Source organism: Oncorhynchus mykiss, chromosome 3 (assembly GCF_057628025.1).
Source record: "Oncorhynchus mykiss isolate SJ-2025 chromosome 3, ASM5762802v1, whole genome shotgun sequence".
Classification (NCBI taxonomy): domain Eukaryota; kingdom Metazoa; phylum Chordata; class Actinopteri; order Salmoniformes; family Salmonidae; genus Oncorhynchus; species Oncorhynchus mykiss.
The window spans coordinates 61,358,206-61,372,132 of NC_143024.1; the positions used below are offsets into that span (position 1 = coordinate 61,358,206).

At 42.5% G+C, this 13,927-nt stretch overlaps 1 protein-coding gene across 12 annotated transcripts in view; it reads left to right on the forward strand.

Moving 5' to 3' along the window:
* The first annotated feature begins 3,263 nt into the window (after positions 1-3,263).
* LOC110520113 (rap guanine nucleotide exchange factor 4) overlaps positions 3,264-13,927 on the forward strand; it is a 48,526-nt gene continuing 37,862 nt past the window's right edge. For 2 of the 12 annotated variants that reach the window (XM_090229769.1, XM_090229771.1), the window contains exons 1-3: positions 3,264-3,804; positions 4,154-4,279; positions 4,380-4,468. The gene's annotated coding sequence lies outside the window, so the exon portion shown is untranslated. Of the gene's footprint in view, positions 3,805-4,153; positions 4,280-4,361; positions 4,469-6,238; positions 6,541-12,793; positions 13,103-13,927 lie in introns of those variants that run through there. The other 10 variants (XM_090229767.1, XM_090229768.1, XM_090229772.1 and 7 more) reach the window with 10 other exon arrangements.

Consider the following 13,927-nt stretch of genomic DNA (forward strand, 5'->3'; position numbering starts at 1 on the left):
ACAAACTGTGGTTTGTCACCACCGCAGATAGACCCAATCTCTATAACAGTGGATCAAACTTGACAGTGGTATGTGAGCTGTGGCCTGTGCGCAGTTGGATAAGTATACAGTATTCAAAAGTTGGAAATGAAAGGATGTCATGATGCTACTGGACAGGATGCGCGCTGAATGCTGCCATCTTCTGACAGAAAAGTAAATGGCTGTGAACAAAAGGTGAGAGCAGACATTTTCCTAAATAAAATCAGCACTGTGATGATAATCGCATGTCAAAATAGTAGCTTTTAAACAATGTATACTGTGTTTCCTACATTGTTTTTATTCCCAATTCAGTGAGGTCATTATGGACTAAAAGCAGTAATCGGATGGCACTTTCAAACATGTATTACAGTCTTGTTAACAAACACATAGTGGATTCAGGAAAATACTGCCACAGCTAGTGAGGCAAGATAAGATAGCCATTACTTTTACATTCCCATGTCTCTAAAGGGAAAGAAAACTCTAAAGGGAAAGACAAGAAACAATCTATGTAATAAAAGTTTAACTGTATTTGAACTGGAAAAAAAATACATTCTGTGGCCAATATAGCAGCCAAAGTACACTAGAGCAGGCATAAGTGAATGTTATTCCCAATCTGTCTTCGCTTCCTGTTACATGACTTCAACGTATGGAGCTTCAAATGTCACACTATACCCCTCCCTGCATAACAAACCAATATCCTGCAGCACAGAATTCCCCTGATGTGCTGACTGGCCATTTAAATCATGCTGTTTGGCACATCTGTCTCCAGCAGCTGCTGCCTCTTGACTCCCTGGGTATAGCACACACACACACACACCGTCTGGACTTTGCATATTGTATATGGGAGAAATCTGCAGGAGTGTGGAACGTTCCCCTGCTGCCAAACCATAGACCCAATTGGGCTTGAGTTGCTTTTTCGGTGTTGTAGTCAGTGTGTTGAATGAGAGTGACAGAGCCCGCAGCTAGCTACCGTAGGGCTCCTATGGCTCATTTCCATCTGAATGTCTGAGCACAGAGTGCAAGAGGTTCTCCAAATCAATCAGAGAGATGGTTGGCAACCAGAGTGCTCTGGTTCACTCAAATCAATGTTAATGAGTGATTTTTGCAAAATTACAAAACCCGGAATCTCTCTCGGGTTGCCAATTGAATAGCACCATAATTGTCCTGTGATCCACAGCTACCAGTGTGCAATTCCAACCCCGACTATTCCACTCCCATGGGCAGACTGCAGGTATATTCTTAAAGTGGATATAAAAGCATTTGACTGTTTCCTCCCACTCATTTTGCTGCAGTGCTGTCACTGTAGTGACTGGCCTTCACAGCTCCTGTGCTGTTTATCGCTTGTCTGCATTGCTTTGTATTTTGTGTGTTTGTATAATCTACTGCAATCGAACCCCCATAGTCATAATGGCTTTGTAGCCTATTCCAAAGTCTGCGCATATCCGAGCTACAGTAGCTTCCTTTCCAGAGGAAATAGCTGCCTTTAGGTCTCAGGTAAGGTTTTTCATCGTCATTAAGGTGACAGACAATCCAGAGCATGACCTCTGTTACATTCACACTTATATTCCCCTTTGGTTGACCTCCTCTCCCTATCAACCCCAACAGCTGACTGATACCAGCTCTCTGGTGACAGGAGTCAAGGCACCACTGTAGCCGATTTCCATCCAACCTTGGTCATCAGGCAAGGTTGCACACCACAAATGTCTGGCTTTAAAATGTGGTCGTTCCCCATTACTTTTGGATAACAGTTGAGGGATGGTTCTGCAGATATATAAACATTCTCAAATTCATAGACAGAGCTTCGGATGCAAGGACTGACCATCCATCATATAAAGATTATAGTTTTAATCATGTTTTGATGCTATGGACTATACAGTGTTTGTTTACTAGCAAAAACTCCCAGGTCTGTATTGTTTTTGGAAACCTGCCAAATGTCCAGTTGTAATTCATAGCCAAAAAAGTATCCTATAAATATTTTGATTTTAGAAAACACCTCCCAAATATCAGTAGTTTACATCAAATGTCACAAGGAGATCGACCAGAACCAGTTTTACAAACTGCTAAGGTCCCCACTGTTTGTGCACTCCGTGAAGTCTGCTGAGTGACTAGGGAGCACTACTGGGTAAATGATTTAGATGGAAATATCAGTCATTGAGTGTTGAATGATCGTACTATATTTATGACTGATACGGCAGGTCTCGCCACGATGGTCACATGGGATCGTCCCTTTACAGATCAATATTTCCTACTACTACTGCACTACTCTTCATACAGGTTATAACCTTTGGTCAGAAATACATTACTCATTTGATTCTTATAATCAAGTGAGATTTGTAAATGTAAGGGAATACCTCCTGGACTATGTGATGGAACAGCATTGTAAAGGTGAGGAAGCTGTCAGGAAAATAGAAAATATATGTATTGCATCAGCTATTAGGTGATACAGGTGGGAGGACGTGGTGTTTCACTGTTGATTTGCTCTAGAGCTTTAAACTTGCCATTCTAGCTTTGCCCAAGGTAACAGGATGCAAAGCTACCTGTGTCTGAAAGGTTATTTCTAACACAGAGGGGGCAGGCATGGTTTTCCAGGCCCTCTGGCGGCTGCTCTGATTACTGAGCTGTGGATAAGGCTGCAGGAGACCGGAAGGAGAGAGGCCCCAGCGCGCCAGGGAAACCTCCTCAGTGGTCTCTCCATTCAGGACTTTCACCTCCATGTGAGAGAGTGCATTAGCCACACGACCGTGTGACTCGCTTGCCAGATGTGTTTACACAGTAAATGTCCCTTTGTCACTGTAGAGCATACTAGGCACTTTAGGCAGTGCAGCTTAAAATAAAGGAGTTGCTTTTGGTGTGGCTTATCGCCACCTGCAGGCAAACATGGCTCACCTTATGATGTAGATATTTGACATTTACAGCACAGACTTTTTGACTAGATTTTGGTTGTATAATTGTAAATTCCTCTGTCACTTTACCCACCAAATGTAAGCGCAAATACAATGTGAATGGCTAAATATAGCATTTCATATTTTCATTGTTCCACTCTTCCATTAACGTAACAGGAAGAAAAATGCCAATACCAAATACCAAGACAGATAGTCTCTCAAATATGTATTATGTGATACCATGGTTGGCTAGTAGGGTACAGAATAAGCAGCCATAATATGTCATGATGAAAAGTTTTAACTCACGTGATACAATTTGGCGCTGTTTCGGAAGGGAATGACAGGAAATGGGAATAGCTGAATATGCAACCGTGTCCTCACATTTAGGAAGTATCTTTCTGAATCTGCTTCAGGCATCTTGTTACACTTTATCAGTACCGGGAAGTTATCTCAACGTCAGAGAGTTGATAGTGTGTCAGAATGTTTTTTTGCACACTTCACCCCCAGGCTATAGCTCGATTAAATATTCTGCTGCTTTTACTGTGGAAAGTGGCGGTAAGATAGTGGACCCTACGAGGTCTTGTCAGTGGGTGTGAAGCATCAGGAGTCAGACAGAATCACGTGGAAAATAGTTGTAGTGATTTGCACGTGCAGAAGGTGTGCTGGATCCATTAATATTTACAAGACTTTGACGAACACTGACATTTTTATCTAAACTTTATTTAACTAGGCAAGTCAGATAAGAACACGTTCTTATTTACAATGACGGCCTACACCGGCCAAACCCCGGACGAGGCTTAGAGAACACTGGGACAACATATCACTCCAGCCCTCCTTAAATGAGGACCCTGAACAGGTTAAAGGCCCAAACCCATCTGGGATATTCCAAAATGCACCTAAACAGGTAGGCCTATTTCATCAATTAACAGGAATTTCTCACTTAATAATGCATCCCTTTCACTGGTTTCAATATCAATGGCCAATACATAATACATTTGAACATATCAGGGCGTAAAATCACATTTAGCGATACAGATATAGGAAAATGCTTGAAAACGTTAGCAACATGAACAAACATCAGCAGACATTTGCAATCTCTTTTTTTTTTTTGCACTCTACGAGAGGATATGAAAGGAGTGGAATGTTTAAGGTGACAGGGGCTCGCCAATGCGCAACGTCATACAGGGTTATTTTCCTAATTCTCTAACGTTGTGCTGAATAACTGACTGATAGGATATTTCCTCTCCGTTCAGACCTGCTGAGCGATCTGGTGAAGATGTGGACATCATACTGGCCAGGCTGAAATGTGTGAAGGTCTTTGAGCGGTTCCACCCTAGCCTCCTACAACAGATATGCCTGTGTGGAGAGAGGCGTCACATGTAAGTCTTGCAATTATGTTCAAAGACCCGTATGTTAGCAAGACTCTTACTCTGTGCATATCTAAAAATATGTTCTCACATCATGTCTTTTCTTCTCTAGTATGTCGTCAAGGAGATATTGGTACCAGCTGGTATGCTGTCCTCTTTGGCTCACTTGATGTCAAAGTGTCAGAGACAGCAAATCATCAGGTAAGAACGGTTGACTATTCCTGTAATTATACCCCTTTTAATGAAAAGCAATAGTATTTATTCAGTAGATGCCATAAACAGTCGATGGCGTAAAAGATTGCAAGTGAACAAGATTGCAAAACGAAATGGCATATTAAAACCACTTCCCTGACTTACTGTGAATTACTTTTCTTTACAATTTAAATCACTCGCCCCTGTATCCAATCGATTCGTTGGTTCCAAAAATAAATTGTACTATAGCTAATGTTCATATTTTTGTCATACAATTGTTAAATACCAAATAAGATAGGCGTATCAGAGGTGTCCACTTTCCTGCAAAAAAATAATAATTGGTATTCCTTATGTATTGCCTGAGATGGGTAAAAATCTTTCCAATAATCCTACCTTTAGTTTTATTAGTCTCCTCTCACGTCAAAAAGGATGAACTGCTCTGTAGAATGTGCATGAGGAGATCAAGATGCACATTAACCCTGGAGCTCATCTGAAGAGTCAACTAGAAAGGACACTCTACTTCACAATGATTTATATCTGAAATTGCTAACCTTGGGAACACCAGGAGTCTTTTCCTATCATTACCAGTGACCTGTATGTCCAAGTCTGCCTGGCCCTGTGTTGATTGGAGTGATTTTAGAAGCCCTTTGTCTAATGAAAGTGTTCAGTGCTGCTAGATTGCGCCCCACCGTTGGGCGTGATCTGATCACTGCCCGTACCTAGCACTTTGAGTGCCTCTCAATGAGGCCCATTTTAAAAGGGAATAAACACATTTGATTAGCGTAGTCCTTCCTACTTCCCCCCTGTCTCCTCCTATTGAAAACAACAAGGAACCATCCAAGAAGAGATGCTTTTGGTGTCTCTTGTAGGATGCGGTTACGATTTGCAATTTGGGGAGTCGATCCTGGATAACACCCCTCGGCACGCCACCATTGTTACCCGGGAATTCAGTGAACTCCTCCGCATTGACCAGAGGGAGTTCAAGTCTCTGTGGGAGGTAAGCACCTCTGCAGTACTCCTCACTATTGTGGATTCACGCTTTCAATTCACCATCCAGTATGACTTACCTAGATAGTAGCTGTAGTTAAGTATCAGGGGACTGATAATACCCACGCTGGAAATAATGAGGCTTTGTGGGGGTTCTATATTCTGGGATTTTCTTTTGATCTCTGCAAAAGTGAGCATGCAGAATTGTTGGTAAGTTGTTTACCCTTTGAGGTGTGTCTCTGAGGCATTGGTTTTTACTTGTGTTTATACACTGTGTATAGATCACGTGAGCAGGACATTAATTCTTAAAGTAGACCACAAGAAATAGCCTTTTTTTTTTTAAATCTATTTTAATTGGGATAGTATTTCTTTAGCGGTAGTTCAATGAAGCATCTGTTTAAAGTTTCATTAGACCTTTTGACCACTAGGGGGAAGTGCAGTGTTATAGAGATTCAGTGCACTTCTTCATGTTGTGTGGATACATTTACAATTGTGGTTAGATCGCTCGCTTCATCATTTAAGTCAACATTTGGAGCCATTCTCCTCTCCAATTAGTCTAGGAAAAATAGTGCCCCTGCGAAGATTCTTTGCCATATCTGTGAAACATTGTTCCTTGTACTCAGGGCATAATAATTCCATGGGAAATTATTTTTTTGAAGAGCAGTAGTGATATCTGAATGTCTCCGCAGCAGGTTAGACAGTTATGTCCCTTGCCACTGTGTCCCTTCCTGCTCCACTGAGCACCCCCCCCACCCCCCCACCCTCCAACCCCCCCCAGCAGTACAGGAAGGTACTAAGGACTGAGTTGGCCGGGATGGAGGTGCCACACTGTCCAGAGGCCCCTGTCTGTCCTGGTGGATCCACTACACTAGCTTCCTGAGTGAGAGAGCTGGTTTCCTCTGAGAGCAGAGGGCAGGCAGGGGGGCTGTTAGTGTTAAAACTATGGACTGTATGTCACTCGCTGGTCCTCCTCACTTGAACTGGAATCTGAGCCTTGTCTGGATGTAGCCTACTGTGTTTAGGCTGTGGACAACCACATGGAAATACTACTATCTCTATCCAGAGAATAAGCTCTTCTGAAAGGTTGGTCTGAGGTGAGCCTACCAAAAAAGGCTTTTAACTGCCAGGCAGGAACATCATCATTGTACATTTGCTCATGCTTCACTGATGTGGCATGTTTTTGGTTCTGTCTTCAGATAATATTTAATACCCACGGTTGCAGTTAGCTTTTTAGAGCAGGGATAAAAGGAGTACTGAGTGATATAATGACCGTGGATAAAGCTTTCTGTTTGATATAAAAGATGGTTTCAGCTCAGGACTTTGGATGACTATGTCGTTATGTTTCCGGGCTGTTCGTTTCAAACTATTTCCGCTTTACAATGATCTCTACGGATGAATCTACTTGTTTGATGAGTTCAAACTTTTCAAATGGGAAGGGAGCTTGTGATGGTGGAACAACAGCTTGTCTCGGCATACAGCAATTTTGGCTGTTATCAAATCTGATTGGTCACATACACATATTTAGCTGACTTTATTGCAGGTATAGCGAATTGTTTCTAGCTCCAACAGTACAGTAGTATCTAACAATACACACATCTAAAAGTAAAAGAATGGCATTAAGATATATAAATATTAGGACGAGCAATGTCGGACATTCTTTATGAACATACTTTAGTGTTTAGAGATGTCCCCCGCTATGATGTAAATGTTTTGTTTTTCATTGACTTTTTCCTATTACTAAAGCAGCCTAGTCATTGGAGGTAGCAGCTCACAGCTCCGTGCTTAAAGAGATTATCTGGTACTTTTGTATACCTTTGAGCCAGTAATTATGAAAGTAGTACTCATGAGCCAAAAGTGGTCCCCTAAAATTGCGTAAAATGTCACGTGCAGATATGTGCACCACGTCATTCCCCCCTCTCTCTCGTCTCTCTCGTCTCTCTCTCTCTCTCTCTCTCTCTCTCTCTCTCTCTCATCCCTCTTTCTTTCTCTCTCTCTCATCCACTGAGCTGTTGGGCCCGGCCCTGCAACCTCATTGGATAACGCTGGGAGGCTTCTTGCTAGCTGTCACTAAAATGCGAGGGGCTTAAGCTCATTGGCTAGAACTCGACTTGAAGCTGTGCCACGCCATTTTCCCTAAATTTTCCGGGAAATGTATGGAAAATGGCGTGGCACAGCTTCAAGAAAACTATTTTGTGGCTACTTGAGGTAAGACGGCAATTCTGCTAATAGATTAATGTATGAACTACACATTGACACATCCAGTCTGAAGCTGGAGGTTTGAAAATACTTTCTTAGTCACCAAAGTACCGGAGCATGTCTTTAATTGCTGTAAATAGTGTTCAGTGATAACAATTTCCTTTGCTCCAGCCACTCCAGCCAATGCCAATGACAGACCTTGGGTTCAGCAAAACATCACTCCATCATGACTTTGTTGCTTGACATGCTGAGTTAGCGATGTCAGACAAGCTGGGAATGAGTGAACGGCAATCAAAAGTGAATCCTGTGAGCTTTCCCGTTGGCAAGCTTTAAATGAATTATGCTGTCAGCGTGTCTGTGGTGTGGGCCTATACGACTTTGGGTCCTATACTGTATGCTGTCACTCAGCATTTTGCTCACGTGCACAGAACATCGATTGAAACCAGATTGAGTTCATCCCTTTCAGTTCTTTTGAGAATCTCCTCTCTCCTATGTGTCAAGGTGCTAGACACATCTTGTTATAGGAATATTCAGCCCTGCTTGTGCTTTCCTGTGGAGCCTTGGTTTGAGACGGTCCAGGGGTGGCCATTTATTTCTGTCTGCCTTGCCGCAATTCAGAAAGTACTCCTGATATCCTGTTACTAGCAGCACAGGTCTTTTTCTTCATTTTCTTAGTTGTTAATGCCCTGCCTGTTTTAAGATATATTTCTTGTACTGTGCTGTAATTGATTGTATAAATGCAGACTAACTACCAGCGGCATAGACAACCTGACTTGACATTGTGTGTTTTTTTTGTGATTGAGTCAAACACAAAGCTCATTAAAAGGCAAATGGTCTCCCTCGGGCCATGATTGAACAGCGTATTAGCTGTAATTAATGATTTGTCTGAAGAAACAAAGAGTAGTAGTTCGAGGAGGAGGAGGGAGGGAGGGAGGGTGCTGACCGGAGTTGTCCTAACCCAAGGTCCATCCCCCGAGGAACAAGATGCTTAGGGTAAGGGAGGTCCTTTGACACGCATGAACACACACACACACAACTCCACCCACACATCTGAGATCTCTCTCCCTGCAGAAACCCTTGGCCTCAACACCGCTACAGGCTGAGAACAGCACAGCCTGAATAAACTGCCGGGTATTATTTATTAATGGCTGCCAAGTATTCAGAACACACTCTTCATCCAGTCTCTGAATTCAAAACATCACAAAAAAAGTCCAGACGGTACGTGGATATTCGCTTCGAATACTTTATATTCAAGTATTTCTACTGATGGCCTTTGCTCCCCATTTGAACATCTTGCTCCATCAATCTTCTTCAAAAGCGCTGCATCCGTTCATGCTGAGGCGAATGGGACACAAACCATTTGTGATTATGGTTTGATATAGTGTCCCGCTCAGCTTGACACTGAAGGTGGTGGCAGTCACAGACATTTTTGCTGGAACATGAAATGTTGGTTTTCTCTACTCCCCTGACTCCCGCCTTCAACAACAACGTCAACTGTCACTGCTATCAGGCATGGCTCCCGCTCTGCACATCCGAGTCTGGCTTATGTTATTGGGAGAGGCAGGCATGTGCTTGTTTATTTAACAGATCAGGCATGGGCTGTGCTCTGCACACACAGGAACACTTGCTGAGGCACCAATGACCTGCTCATCAATTTACCCAAAACTTTGTTCTCTGCTTCCGTCGGTCATCGAGAATGAAACAACACAATTGTGATTTGTGCTTTTCTTTCTTGCACGACAGCAGGGTCTGGATCAGTAGCCTCTAGCCAGCAGATCCCTGTCTCTGTTCCATTCGCTTGTGGTGCACATTAGGATTCACTTTCATACCCAGGATTTTATCGTAGCCCACTTTTCTGCGATATTATACGCTGTACATCTGTGCTGTAGTGGAGCGACAGTGTTCAAAGGCGTTGCCTAGTTAGCGTTTGTGCATGACAGGCAAGCCCATGCAGTGTTGAGGGTAGGCTCTGTTGGAGGCAGGACAGTGGGTGGGTGGTGGGCGACCACTTTTAAGCTCACTGGCTTTGGGTGCTGACCTGTAAAGTGTGGAGTCATCCACATACATAGGCAGTGTAAGACCAGTGGCAAGTGTGTGTGTGTGTGTGTGGCATCTAAACGCCAGCAGACCCAAGTCCTTCCCAGAGAACAGTGAATATATACACAAGTGAAGAGCACTGAGATCATTGTATCAACAACACTTCTGTTTATCTCCTTATCCGTTCTCGCAGCTGTTGCATAAATGTTAGAACAATGGTTTTCAACCTGGAAGAGAATCAGCTTTTCATGGCTGATTTTGTTCAATTAGATGGAACCATAAGTCATCAAAGGGATTACGTAATCTGTATATTCACCATCAGATGTGCACATTCATCACTCTCACTCACTCTCTCACTCACTCTCACTCTCTCACTCTCTCTCTCACACTCACTCACTCACTCACTCACTCACTCTCTAGTGGATGATATGTAGAGAGGAGAATTGCTAAATCTGGCTCTCTCTGTTTTCTTGGTTGCATTTAATTGTTTTTGCACTTAGTGGTGTTGTCGGGGCTTTGTGAATTGAAAATCCATGCACTGTTATTACATGAGGAGAATAGAAATGCAGGACATAGATTTACTCATTTTGTTTATTCACAGTGGTCCGTTATTTACTGCATTGTGGACTTCATGCACTCTCTCTGAAAATGTGGAAGTAACCCAACCTTATCTAATAAATTACTTTGTCACAAACAACGTCTGTACAGAACTGTTCAAAATCGAGCTTTGTGTTCCCCGTCATGCCATGTTCCCAATCTTTTACAAACACATTATTGTAACCTCCCAGAGCGTTTGTCTAAAGCTGACTGAATGTGTACTAAAACAATTTAGACAGGCCAGGCTTGGGGGTCACCGGTCAAAGTGTGAATTTTGTCCCATTGAAAACCATAAACAAGTTATGTGATTTACAATTATGATTATATATGTCATCTTTCTCCAATAACTTCATGATTCTTCTGTTTCCCCAAAGCAGCCGTGACAGACCCAGAGGCTGGATATGAGGTGTCCACATTTACCAGAGCTTCTCCACTAACACACATCCATCTGCACCTGCTCATCTCCTTGCCTCTCCCCCTGTTTCACTCCAAACCAACTGACAGAGGGGCCCTTTCACACAGACACCTCTCTCCAATTTCACTGTCTCTCTTTTATCTCATTCAGGGTTAACTTGGCTGCAGTTGAGCAGTTATGCAACACTGGCAATACTGTTCACACCCTGGGGCTATGGTCTGTTCTCCCTGTCACACCAATACATTGACATTCGTTATTACTACCTCACTGCAGTAGTGGGGGGAGTTCCCTCTATGGCACGGAGTGAAGCTGGCCCTTCTCCATTGTCGTCCAATTATTACTTTTATTCTTTGATACATTTTTTTGCAGTGGTCAGCCCTCCAATACTAACATATTTACAACCTGGCTAAATCTAACCTTCTATACGTATTTGCCCATTGTAGAAGTGCTGAAAACACCTGAAAGCCAAAACATTCAAGGTGCTCAAAAGGTGACCCGTTTTGCATACCCTACCATAACATGAAACGTCCATGTCTTCATCACTGGAAAAGAGAAACGGTTGAGGTCGATGTCATTTTTAAAAGCTTGTAAACATGTTGTGTCTCAACCGATTGGTGGGCGGAACACACAAAAAAAAGTGAATGTAAAATACGGTCTAAGTTAGAACACATGCGAACGGGAACAAAAATCGGCATGCACATGTTTTTAGATAATTGACTTTAAAGTCGCAATCAGCAGTTGAAACAATAACAATGTGTACTCCCCATGCCTGTTTCAGTAAAAAAAAAAGCTGAAGCGATGGGGCTGGAGATATGTAACCACTCTCAAATTCATGGACAGAGCTATGGATACATGGACTGACTATCCATGATATCAAAATGAGTGTTTTTAAGCATGTTTTTTTTAAGCTAAAATAGTTTGTTTACACTGTACTTTGTTTATAAACGTTGGAGCGAAACGAGCTTATATTTTGGGTTCTGATGGGGTACGACAGTTGAACTAAGCTCATGAGGCATTTATAAGTGAAGTTCTTCATGAATCAATGGGTACATTTAAATGAATGAAGCAACTGCAGAAAAGGGAAAACAAAATCTGAATTATTCTAAAATAGTTTGACAACCCTGTTTGTAAGCTTTTAAATATAATCAAACGGAACCATTTCTCTTTCCCAGTGAGGAAGACATGGATGTCTAATGGTATGGTAGGGTATGCAAAAAGGGTCACCTTTTTGAGCACCTTTTATCTCTTGAATGTTTTGGCATTCAGGTACATAAAGTCACTTTCTGACCACTTCTTCCATGGGCAAACATGTATGGAACATTTTGTTTAAGGGAAAAAGGATGCAGTGTCAAAAAAGTGATTGAATTCAAATGGATTTACCCATGTAACAATGTTGTCAAAAACACTTACTTCTCTGTTTAGCTACAAGGCCAGAGTTAAAACGCTGTAGGACTGTGTGGCTCTAACCAGTTGGAAGGTCAAAGATCCCATCTGCCCACTGTCCTTGATGTGATGAAGAGAGGCTAAGTAATAGAAGCCGGAGTACTGAATGTACGGAACCTTTTAGGGTCAGAACTCACTAAATAAAGGAGAAAGTATTCAGGGCATCAAATAGGACCTTTGTTGTATGGCTCCTTGTCGCCCCCGGAGAATCGGAGGCCAAGAGCGATGGCTGAGTCCAAAAAGCTATTACTCCAGTTGGCTTTCTGCTTTGTTCTGGATGTAATGTCACGTAATACCTTGCTGTAGGCCCAGTGTGCCTGGACAATACAAGACTGTCAGATTAATTTCCTTCCAACTGTAGGTATGAACATGCCATTTTGAATAATTCATTTCATGAATGCCCTGCTTGGGAGATGGCGACATGGGTGCTGTTGAAGGTGTAACACTGAAGGGTAGGCAACTGCATGGAAGATGACACAAATTGTTGGCATCCCTTTTGTACAACTATGCTGAGTGGGGACAGGGGAGCACTTAAAATACATATCTGTGTTCTGTGTAAACACGACTTAATGGTTTAACTAATAGAGCAAAGCCCCCCTATGTCCCTGCCTTTTGGGACCACATGAGCAAGTTCCAACTGTGTCTGCGCTGCGTGTAGTGTCGCTGTGTGCCGCTGCAACGGAGAGAGCGTCCGATTGGAGGGGTGGAGTGATCGCCTAGCAACTGCTGCATGGGGGGAAATCAGCTGGCTGGGAGGCAGGGACTCTACTGGGCACAGGCAGGCTGGGTTCAACTCACTCTGCTCTGAGAGAGGGATGGAGGCTGGGGCACCAGGACTGGACCACACTGACAACCGGGGGATGTGAGGGAATTCAGACCAGTTTCTGACACGGGGGACTGTAGGTGGATTCTACTACTGGGACTGTAGAATCATCTCATGAAGATAACTAGACTGGGAACACGTGTAGGTGAGTTGCTTTATCAAACCTTCTGTGTGATGCTAATGTGGAGTTTAGAAATGGGATAAACTTCTAGGCAATTGAATAATTTGTCATAAATTACACATTTTGAATGTGTCTTTTGACTTCTACAGAAATCTATCACAAGGAGTTTAGAAAGGAGATACACTTCTACACAATTAATACATTATAATAAATTGCACAATTTGAATAATGTGTCTCTTGACTTCTACAGAAACCCATCACAAGGATAAGCGTGCTTAAATTATAACTATAGTTATAACCTATAACTAGAATGTTTTGGAAAAGTTTGCATGAAACGTCTCTGTTTGCTGAGAGCCTTAGGCTGCTTCCCCAAATAGTTTTCCAAGCAGCCTGTAGTCTGCCAGACAGTGGAGGGTATGGACTAGTTAAGGAAATGTCTTGAGAGCAGGCAGCAGTTTGTGTGATGTATGTTCTGTCATCTGGGATGAATTATTCAACATACAACATCCATGCGTAATGATGCTCAGAGTGCAAAATGTGCAGAGGAGGAGCGAGAACATGAGCTGTGAATTTAGTAATGTGACAAGTTGTTGTATTTTCATATTTCTAGACTTTGATTTTAAAATCCAGTATTACTGTAGATCCATGCCATACATATGATCACTGGTATGATATGTTCAATGCATGTCGGCATTATTTTAGAAATGTTACTGTATGTTTTTGACAAATGGATAATGTTATTTTAGAAGTGTTTTAGTATATTTGAAACATGCATTTGTAAAAATTAGTAACATAGAGAAAAGCCACAATGGTTGGAGAGGTGGAGCAGAGCGTATGTGTGTCACACAC